An 11,742-nucleotide genomic window follows, 5' to 3' on the forward strand; every position below is an offset into this window, starting at 1 on the left:
TACTGAGACAAAAGAGCACCTCTCGTAAAGCGAGCTGTGCTGCACCACTGGACCCTGCTAAATAAGGTGGAGAGAGGAACCAAAAAAAATCTAAGGAATTGAGATCGAGCGAGTTCTTAAGGGTATAGTCCATAAAAATGAACAAAGAGATATATGTATTCGGGCCACAGTGAAACAATAACAATGTCACATATTCATGTTCTGCTTAAAGAAATTTTCTGCAAATATATTCTTCGTAACAGCCCCTGGAGTGTGTGGAGCAGACACTATTTTTATTATGTGGCAGAAAAGGAAACCCAGGCACCGAGAGACTGGGGGAACTGCCCAGTGTCCCTCAGCTGCTTCCTGGCCCAGTAATGACCAGATAGACCCCAGTCTGAGGGGGTCCCACCTCTTTGTAGTAATCTGAGGCATGCTCCACTTCCTCTGCCCCCTCTTCTAATGCCTCATATTTGTAATAGCTTCTTCTATCACTTCCAGTTAACCCCTTCTCCGTCTACTCAAACCCCCAGGTCTTCATCTCCCTCATTCTTCACTTTCAGCAAAGACAGAGACCATGATTAAGATCCATACCCCAACACTCTGTGAGTGATACCAAGGCCAGGGCGCAGAAGTCCCAACTGCAAGAAGTTGAGAATTTACATGTCCCCCACATCGAGCTATGACTATGAACTCTACCAATGCCCCTTTTCTCTACTGCTGGGTAAGTAAACTTGCACAGATATAGGGACCATTTTCTAGTAGCAGATAATCTAAAACAACGACTCTGCTTTGTAAAATCTCAAAAAGAACAAGAAAAATTGCATTTGAGCGTATCTATACGGTCCTAAATGGACTTTGGTTTTCATTGAATGGATTTACATGCCTTGTCATTTTGATCCTATGTAAATCTTGCCATTTCTGGATGAAGACAGTTTTTGAAGCATACATGACTAGACAAAAATCGAGCAGACATTAAAGTTAAAAATTTCAAGTGAGTTATGTTAACCTCGCTACTTCTTTGTATATACAGAATTTTTTCACGTGAACCCCCTATACGGTCATGTCTCTTTTATAACTGCCCAATTTTTAAACCAGTGTCAGGTTTTAATAATAATAATAGGTGGTATTTCTTCAAGTACTGATCTAAGTGCTCTCTATTATTCCATTAAGCTCCCACAACAACCCTAGAAAGCAAGTACTTTTCCTTAATCTTATTTTGCAGATGCAGCAACTAGGACACAAGAGAGGTTATGAGACTTCCCCAGGGCTTTCCAGGCAGTAACCAAGCAGTCAGGCTCCAGAGCCCACTTCTCAGTCGTCATGCTAACCTGTCTGTGATAGTGCGCGCTTATAAACTGTATCTTACTAGTTTCATCACTATATTCCAGCTGCTTGTGTCAGCCTACCAGCCTACTGCATCTGCAATCTCTTTGACTTTAAAAGTTGAACAAATTAACTTACAATGGATTTTGGACAAACTGTAAAATAATAAAACTGTTAGAAAATAAACGGGACATCTTCAGGATTGGGTTGAAGCATTTTCAGACTTGACACCAAAAGTATGATCCCTTAAAGAAAATTTTGATAAATTGGACTTCACCAAAATGTAAATTTTTTGCTCTGCAAAAGACCCTGTGAAGAGGATAAAAAGATAGATTATACACTAGGAGAAAATATTTGTAAGTCATATATCCAATAAAGGACTTATACCTAGACTATATAAAGAACTCTCAAAACTCAACAGTAAGAAACAAATAATCCAGTGAGAAAATGCACAGGAACATACATTTCACTAAGAGGAGATACAGAGGGCAAATCTGCACTTGAAAAGATGTTCAGCACTCCTAGCCATTAGGGCAATGCAAATTAAAAACCTCCCCGAGGTATAACGACACACGTATCAGAATACTAAAATTAAAACTAGCGAGGGGTGACTCAGCTTGCTGTGTTGTTGCCCAAAGACTGGAGACAGTCCTGCTCCGGCCGCAGCTCTTCCAGCCGCCAGACAGTGTTGTTTCATTTAATGGCACAGCCACTGCCCCCCTCACACAACAACAAAAAACAACAACTTCGAGGAAGGTGAACAGCCTCTGCCCCTGCCAGCCGGCCCCAACAGTACCTGGGTGGGGCTCCCCGTGAACAGCAGCAACGGCAATGATAATGGTACTGCAAAAATGGGGGGCTAGGACACATACCCTCCTCATCCTCTATCCACAATGGAGACATGGAGGAGATTCTTTTGGATGCACAACATGAGTCTGGACAGAGTAGTTCAAGAGGCAGCTCTCACTGTGACAGCCCTTCGCCACAAGAAGATGGGCAGATCATGTTTGATGTGGAAATGTGCACCAGCAGGGACCACAGCTCTCAGTCAGAAGAAGTTGCAGAAGGAGAGAAAGGTAGGTGCTTTAAAGTGTAGACTGGGTATCCAACGGGTCCAGTAGACCTGAAAACACTCCACCCAAGGAGTTCCACATCAGGCACCCTAAACTTTCTGTCTCTCTAAGCACGAGGAAAAGTGGAGCCATGATGAAAGGGGTTATTTTCTCTGCAGAGTTTCATAAGGTGTTCATTCCATCCCTCTTCCTCGCTCATGTGTTGGCTCTGGCGCTAGGCATCTACATTGGAAAATGACTGCGCACACCTTCTGCCAGCACCTACTGAGGGAAAGAAGAGCCCTGGGAAAGCGTGTGACTTGTGAAGTAGTGTACTGTCACAGTAGTTTATCTGAACTTGAGACCATTGTAAGCATGACCCAACCTACCACCCTGTTTTCACATATCCAAGTTCCAGTAACTCTCAAATCCAGTATTCAAACTCTTTTGAGGCATTTTACTAATAACCTCATTCCCCTTTTGGCCTGTAAAACACTTTAGAATTTCCTAACAGAGTTTACTGTTGTTTAGAAATTTGCAAGGGCTTCTTTTCCGCAAATGCCACCAGCAGATTGTAATTTTGTCAACAATGCTGTTGTCTCCTTTTAGTACCAGCAGACTTAGACCTGCATCATTCATGGGATAAATTTAACTCTTGCAGGATAACTCCCATCTCTCTCTTAAAATGAGATCAGGTTAGTAAAGGATATAAAAGCTATGTTGCTTTGTTTCAAGATAAAGGCAAGCTTCCCTAAGCTTGAATTCATAGTTATTCAAAACAAAAGAAAACAAAAACAAACAGAAAAAAACAAGACACAAGAATAAAAATATTCTGGGCAATAAAAAATTATTTTAAACCAGAAAAAAAAAAACTAGTGAGAACACCAAATGCTAGCAAGGATGCAGAGAAACTGAATCACTCATATATTGCTGATGGGAATATAAAATGGTACAGCTACTTCGCATAATAATTTGCCAAAATGTTATGAAATTAAACACATAATTATCACATAACCTAGCAAATGCACTCTTGGGCATGTATCCCAAAAAAATGAAAACTGAAGTTCAAACAAAAAACCTGTATAAAAATGTTTGTAACAGCTTTATTCATAATAGCCAAAAACTGGAAGCAACCTAATATCCTTCAGCAGGTGAATGGTTAAACAAACTGTGGCATATTCACACAATGGAATCCTACTCAGCAATAAAAAGGAACAAACTATTGCTATACACAAGAACTTGGGTGGATCTCAAGGGAATTATGCTGAGTGGAAAAAGCCAATCTCAAATGATTACATGCTGTATAATTCCGTTTATGCAACATTTTTGAAATAACACAAATTCCAGAGATGGAGAACAGAGAAGTAGCTGTCAAGTAGTATCTTGATTATGGTGATGTTACATCAATTTACAAACGTAATAAAGTTGCACAGAGCTATACATACACACAGAGCCACACACACACACACACACACACACACATTTGAGTACATATAACAATGGTGAAATTTAAATAAGCTCTGTGGATTGTCCCAATGCCAATTTTCTGGTTTTGATACCATACTACATTTATGCAAGGTGTTGCCATTGGGGAAATGAAGTAAAGCATACGTACAGATTCCCTGCATGTTCTTTTTTATAACTTCCTGTGAGTCTATAATCACATCAAAATAAGTAACTTTCTGAAGTTGGACAGTCAGAACAAAGCCTGTAACCCTGTAGCACTCCACTAGAGACCTCATTTCAGTTAGAAAAATGCCATAATCAACACCACTTGAATAAAGTTATTTCTAGCAGCTGTAAATTAAACAGTCCTCTATTTTCTGTTTGAAACTTAAATGACAGAAATAAAATTCTAACTTCTTCTGAAAGTCATGGAATTCTGTATCAGAAATGGACCTCATCACAGAGAGGATTCTCTTCCACATCCCTTTGGCCCTAAGGGTTTCCAGAAACAGCACTTGTCACAGGAAAGAACTGTTAACAGGGGGATGTTCAGGCTGCCTACAGGGCCAGACGTAAGTAAATGGTGTAGCTTTTGAAACAGGGAATAGAAATAACTTGACACCTACTATGTGCCAAGCACTGTGTCATTAATTTATCACGAGAATCGTACAAAGTGGTCTTGCTGTCCCCATGTACAGATGAAGAAACTGAAGCAGAGAGGAGCTGGAGGTCCACAACAGGGAAGTGGTGGAGCCAATTTTCAAATCTAAGTCTCTCAGGGTCCCAAATCCGTACCCTTTACTCTCCCTGATCCCGCCTGTCCTCTTCACTGCAGGCATCAAGATCCCAAGATCACCTGGTCCCAATCCTGCAGCGCCTCCTCCTCCAAGCCCCATATAACCTACAGGATCTCCTAGGTCCTGGCGTGTGATCATGGATGCCAGCAGGCTGAGACCCTGGGTGTCACCTTCCTCTGTCTCTTTTCTTTTCCCAGCTTTATGGAGATGTAATTGATAAAGAAAATCATCTATATGTAAAGTGTACAACATGATGATTTGATATATGCATACATTATAAAATATTTACACAATCAAGTTAATTAACACAACCATCACCTCACATAGTTACTCCTTGTGTGTGTGCGTATGTGTGTGCGTGGTGAGGACACTTAAGATCTACTCTCTTACCAAACTTCCAGTATATAACACAGAGGTATTAACTCTAGTCACTATGCTGTACATTTTCCACAGAGTTTATTCATCTAACTGAAAGTTTGTATTCTTTGACCCATATCTCCCCATTTCCCCCATTTTCAACTCCTGGCAACACCATTCTACTCTCTGTTTCCATGAGTTTCATTTTATTTTTTAGATCCCATACATAAGTGATTCCACGCAGAATTTGTCTCTCCGTCTGGCTTATTTCACTTCCCATCTTGCCTTCCAAGTTTATCCATGTTGTTATCATAAATAGCAGGTTTTTTTATGGCTGAGTAGTATTTGACTGTATATATCTACGTCATAAAAAAGAATAGAACCCACTAGAAAGTACTTTAAATGATTAATAAATGATTAATTAAAGAAAATCTATTTTTAATCTTTTGAGGAATCTCCATATTGTTTTCCATTATGGCTGCACCAAACTACATTCCCACCAACAGTGTAGGAGGGTTCCCTTTTCTCCACACCCTCAGAAGACTAAAAATAGACTTACCTTATGATCCAGGAATCCCACTCCTGGGCATATATCTGGAAGGAACCTTAATTCAAAAAGATATATGCACCCCAATGTTCATAGCAGCACTATTTACAATAGCCAAGACATGGAAACAACCTAAATGTCCATCAACAGATGACTGGATAAAGAAGTTGTGGTATATTTATACAATGGAATACTACTCAGCCATAAAAATAATTAAACAAAATACTTAAAATAAAAAATAAAATAATTTGCAGCAACATGGACAGAACTAGAGATTGTCATTCTAAGTGAAGTAAGCCAGAAAGAGAAAGAAAAATACTATATGATATCACTTATGTGTGGAATCTAAAAAACAAAGACACAAATGAACTTACCTACAAAACAGAAACAGACTCACAAACATAGAAACAAACTTATGGTTACCAGGGAGGGAAGAGGGTGGGAAGGGATAAATTGGGAGTTCAAGATTTGCAAATACTAACTAATATACATAAAATAGATAAACAACAAGTTTACACTGTATAGCACAGGGGACTATAGTCAATATCTTGTAGCAACTTATGCTGAAAAGAATATGAAAACAAATATATGTATGTTCATTGACGACTGAAGCATTATGTTGTATGCCAGAAATTGACACAACATTGTAAACTGACTATTTCAATAAAATGAGTGTGTGAGTATGTGTGTGTGTGTGTATACACACACACACAAAAAAGAAAAGTACGGTGAAAAGAGAGGGGAAGCGGTGCTTTGGAATATAACCTACTGGTACATTTTGTAAGGCTTTTTATGAGTAGAATTTGATTAATCATTGCCAGACCTTAGGAGAGCAAACAAAAGCAATTTTTCTTTAACATTTTTTATTGATTTATAATCATTTTACAATGTTGTGTAAAATTCCAGTGTAGAGCACAATTTTTCAGTTATACATGAACATATATATATTCATTGTCACATTTTTTTCTCTGTGAGCTACCATAAGATCTTGTGTATATTTCCCTGTGCTATACAGTATAATCTTGTTTATCTATTCAACAATTTTGAAATCCTGTCTATCCCTTCCCACCCTCCACCCCTTTGGCAACCACAAGTTTGTATTCTATGTCTATGAGTCTGTTTCTGTTTTGTATTTATGCTTGCTTTGTTTTTGTTTTGTTTTTTAGATTCCACATATGAGCGATCTCATATGGTATTTTTCTTTCTCTTTCTGGCTTACTTCACTTAGAATGACATTCTCCAGGAGCATCCATGTTGCTGCAAATGGTGTTATGTTGTCGGTTTTTATGGCTGAGTAGTATTCCATTGTATAAATATACCACAACTTCTTTATCCAGTCATCCGTTGATGGACATTTAGGCTGTTTCCATGTCTTGGCTATTGTAAATAGTGCTGCTATGAACATTGGGGTGCAGATGTCATCTTGAAGTAGGGTTCCTTCTGGATATATGCCCAGGAGTGGGATTCCTGGGTCATATGGTAAGTCTATTCCTAGTCTTTTGAGGAATCTCCATACTGTTTTCCACAGTGGCTGCACCAAACTGCATTCCCACCAGCAGTGTAGGAGGGTTCCCCTTTCTCCACAGCCTCTCCAGCATTTGTCATTTGTGGATTTTTGAATGATGGCCATGCTGACTGGTGTGAGGTGATACCTCATTGTAGCTTTGATTTGCATTTCTCTGATAATTAGTGATATTGAGCATTTTTTCATGTGCCTATTGATCATTTGTATGCCTTCCTTGGACAATTGCTTGTTTAGGTCTTTTGCCCATTTTTGGACTGGGTTGTTTGGTTGTTTCTTATTAAGTCACATGAGCTGCTTATATATTCTGGAGATCAAACCTCAGTCGGTTTCATTTGCAAAAATTTTCTCTCATTCCGTATGTTGTCTTTTTGTTTTACTTACGTTTCCTTTGCTGTGCAGAAGCTTGTAAGTTTCATTAGGTCCCATTTGTTTATTCTTGCTTTTATTTCTATTGCTTGAGTAGACTGTTCTAGGAGAACATTTTTGAGATGTATGTGAGATAATGTTTTGCGTATATTTTCTTCTAGGAGGTTTATTTTGTCTTATGTTTAAGTCTTTGATCCATTTTGAGTTTATTTTTGTGTATGGTGTAAAGGAGTGTTCTAGCTTCATTGTTTTACATGCTGCTGTCCAGTTTTCCCAACACCATTTGCTGAAGAGACTGTCTTTATTCCAATGTATATTCTTGCCTCCTTTGTTGAAGATGAGTTGACCAAAAGTTTGTGGGTTCATTTCTGGGCTCTCTATTCTGTTCCATTGGTCTATATGTCTGATTTTGTACCAATACCATGCTGTCTTGATGACTGTAGCTCTATAGTATTGTCTGAAGTCTGGGAGAGTTATTCCTCCAGCTTCTTTCTTTCTCTTCAGTAATGGTTTGGCAATTCTAGATCTTTGATGGTTCCATATAAATTTTATTATGATTTGTTCTAGTTCTGTGAAATATGTCCTGGGTAATTGGATAGGGATTCCTTTAAATCTGTAGATTGCTTTAGGCAGTGTGACCATTTTAACAATATTGATTCTTCCAATCCAAGAGCATGGGATATCTTTCCATTTTTTAAAGTCTTGTTTAATTTCCTTCATCAATGGTTTATAGTTTTCTGTGTATAATTCTTTCACCTCCTTGGTTAGATTTATTCCCAGATATTTTATTACTTTGGGTGCTATTTTAAAGGGGATTGTTTCTTTACTTTCTTTTTCTGTTAATTCCTCGTTAGTGTAAAGAAATGCAACTGATTTTTGAATGTTAATCTTGTAACCTGCTACCTTGCTGAATTCTTCAATCAGCTCTAGTAGTTTTTGTGTGGACCTTTTAGGGTTTTCTATATATAGTTACATGTCGTCAGCATATAGTGACACTTTAACCTCTTCTTTTCCAATTTGGATCCCTTTTATTTCTTTCTCTTGCCTGATTGCTGTGGCTAGGACTTCCAATAGGTGATAGTGGACATCTTTGTCTTGTCCCAGATTTTAGTGGGAAGCTTTTGAGTTTTTCACCATTGAGTACTATGCTGGCTGTAGGTTTGTCATATATAGCTTTTATTATGTTGAGATATGTTCCCTCTATACCTACTTTGGTGAGAGTTTTTATCATAAATGGGTGTTGAATTTTATCAAATGCTTTTTCTGCATCGATTGAGATGATCATGTGGTTTTTGTCCTTTCTCTTGTTGATGTGATGTATTATATTGACTGATTTGTGTATGTTGAACCATCCTTGTGTCCCTGGATGAACCCCACTTGGTCATGATGTATAATCTTTTTTATGTGTTGTTGGATTCTATTTGCTAATATTTTGGTCAGGATTTTGGCATCTATGTTCATCAGTGATTATTGGCCTATAATTCTCTTTTTTGGTAGTGTCTTTGCCTGGTTTTGGTATCAGGGTGATGGTGGCTTCATTGAATGAGTTTGGGAGTAATCTCTCCTTTTCAATCTTCTGGAAGAGTTTGAGAAGGACTGGTATGAGTTCTTCTTTGTATGTTTGGTAGAATTCCCCAGTGAAGCCATCCGGTCCTGGACTTTTATTTGTAGGGAGGTTTTTATTGCTATTTCAATTTCATTTCTACTGATCGGTTTGTTCAAGTGGTCAGTTTCTTCTTGATTCAGTCTTGGTGGACAGTATGTTTCCAGAAACTTGTCCATCTCCTCTAGGTTATCCAGTTTGGTTCCATACAGTTTTTCATAATATTCTCGTATGATATTCTGTATTTCTATTTTATTTGTTGTAATTTCTCCATTTTCCTTTCTTATTTTGCTTATTTGTGCTCTCTCTTTTTTCTTCTTTGTAAGTTTGGCCAGAGGTTTGTTGATTTTATTTACTTTTTCAAAAAACCAGCTTTTGGTTTGATTGATTTTTTCTATTTTTTTTAATCTCTATTTTATTTATTTCCTCCTTGATCTTTATAATTTCCTTCCTTCTGCTGCCTTTTTGGGGTTTTTTGTTCTTCTTTTTCTAGTTCTTTTAGTTGGTAGGTTAAATTGTTTATTTGAGAGTGTTCTTCTTTTTTGAGGAAGGCCTGTATCGCTATAAACTTCCCTCTTAGCACTGCCTTTGCTGTGTCCCATAAATTTTGTGTGGTTGTGCTTTCATTTTCATTTGTCTCAAGGTATTTTTTAATTTCAGCTTTGATTTCCTCATTGACCCATTGGTTTTTTAATAGCATATTGTTTAATCTCCATGCTTTCCTTTTTTTCTCCTTTGTTTCTCTGTTGTTGATTTCCAGTTTCATGGCATTGTGGTCAGTAAAGATGCTTGAATAATTCCTATCTTCATAAAATTGTTGAGGTTTCTTTTGTGCCCAAGTACATGATCAATCCTAGAAAATGTTCCATGTGCACTTGAAAAGAATGTATATCCTATTTTGGGGAGGTGTAATGTTCTGAAAATATCCACCAAATCCAAATTTTCTATTGTATTATTTAGTTTCTCTGTTGCCTTATTTATTTTCTGTCTGGAAGATCTGTCTAGTGATGTTAATAAGGTGTTAAAATCTCCAACTATGATTGTATTCCCATCAATATCCCTTTTATCTCTGTTAGTAATTGTTTTATGTATTTAGGTGCTCCTATATTGGGTGCATATATATTAACGAGTGTAATATCCTCATCTTGTATCACTCCTTTAATCATTATAAAATGTCCTTCTTTATCTTTCTTTATGGCCTTTGTTTTTTTTTTAACATTTTTTTATTGATTTATAATCATTTTACAATGTTGTGTCAAATTCCAGCATTCAGCACAATGTTTTACGGCCTTTGTTTTAAAGTCTATTTTGTCTGAAATCAGTACTGCAACACCTGCTTTTTAAACAAAAGCAACTTTGGATAATAGCAGGAGAGAGGTGGCTTTGTAACCAAGTCACATGGATGTTGAAGCATTTAATGAATTTTCAATGGGGTTGGGATCCCTCGAGAAACCTTCGAGGGAAAAATTTACATTCTTCATCCTGGATAGTTCTTACTGCCATCAGTGGGAGGTTTTGACCCAGATCAGGTGGCCTCTTGAAGTTCCCACCAACAGGGGATTAAGAATGGCCCCAGTGAAAACGAATATATGTATATATATGCATGACTGGGACATTGTGCTGTACACCAGAAATTGACACATTGTAACTGATGGTATTTCAGTAAAAAAAAAAAAAGAACGGCCCCCATACTTTTCACAGGGTCCACTTGACATGTCAGCTATTCGGAACTGCAGTGCTGGCAGAATTAACAACACAGTTAATGAGTGTGTTTATTGTTCACCATTAAACATAAGTACGTCTACAGAACAACATTGTTTAAAGGCTTTTAGCATCTTAATTGGATAGAATCATCACACCCAAGAAATTTAAAATGTAATATGAACCATCAGTTTTAGCAGAAGATGGAAATGAAAGCTGACAACTTGGAGAGTTGTAAGAAAGATGCTAATTAAAGACGAATGCAAAGAGGAAGACAATTTCTCTGCTCGTAGTCATAACAAATGCTAGTTCTAGGTAGTCGCTATATTCCCACCTGCCCAGTAGGTGTCAGTAGAAGACAATGATCCTAGAACTGACCAAGCCTTAAATCAGAAACGAAAAATAGGATATCAAGTTATAGAGAAGACATAAAGGTGGGGCTACAAAAATTCCACAAGAGCCTTTAAATGACACTGTTTAAAAATATTGCTGACCTAAACAAAGTTTCCTGGTGGGTGAGATGACAGAGTTGGATGAGAGGGGCTCAGAAGACCCATCTGATTTTTATATTCCTTATTGAGCCAGAGGGAATTCCTGGAGCATCTCATACTGCCCCAGCAGGGCTCAGCATTGTACTAAGAGTTGGTCACTATTAACTAGTACAACTACCAATGAACTTTCCCAGGAAACATGGCAATGTTCCGCCAGGTGTACCTTCTTTAAAAAAAAAACAACAGAATCTGTCCCTGCTTCTCAGAGATCTACAATACAAAAATAGAAGTCCTGTAATCCACAGAAATATATTATTGTGAGGATTATAAAACCAAGGAAAAGGGAACTATGTTCAATATCTTGTAAAAACCTTTAATGAAAAAGAATAAGAAAACAAATGTATGTATGTATATGCATGACTGGGACATTATGCTATATACCAGAGATTGATACGTTGTAACTGATGGTACTTCAATTTTTTTTTTAAAGTAAACAATTAAACCAAAAAAAAAAAAAAAAAAACGGAAAAAGAGGGGAATCCAAGGTCATAT

At 37.5% G+C, this 11,742-nt stretch overlaps 1 pseudogene; it reads left to right on the plus strand.

Moving 5' to 3' along the window:
- Nucleotides 1-556: 556 nt before the first annotated feature.
- On the plus strand, nucleotides 557-2,646 carry LOC105062444 (BCL2/adenovirus E1B 19 kDa protein-interacting protein 3-like pseudogene; annotated as a pseudogene).
- Nucleotides 2,647-11,742: the final 9,096 nt, after the last annotated feature.

This window comes from Camelus bactrianus, chromosome 7 (assembly GCF_048773025.1).
Source record: "Camelus bactrianus isolate YW-2024 breed Bactrian camel chromosome 7, ASM4877302v1, whole genome shotgun sequence".
Taxonomy (NCBI): Eukaryota; Metazoa; Chordata; class Mammalia; order Artiodactyla; family Camelidae; genus Camelus; species Camelus bactrianus.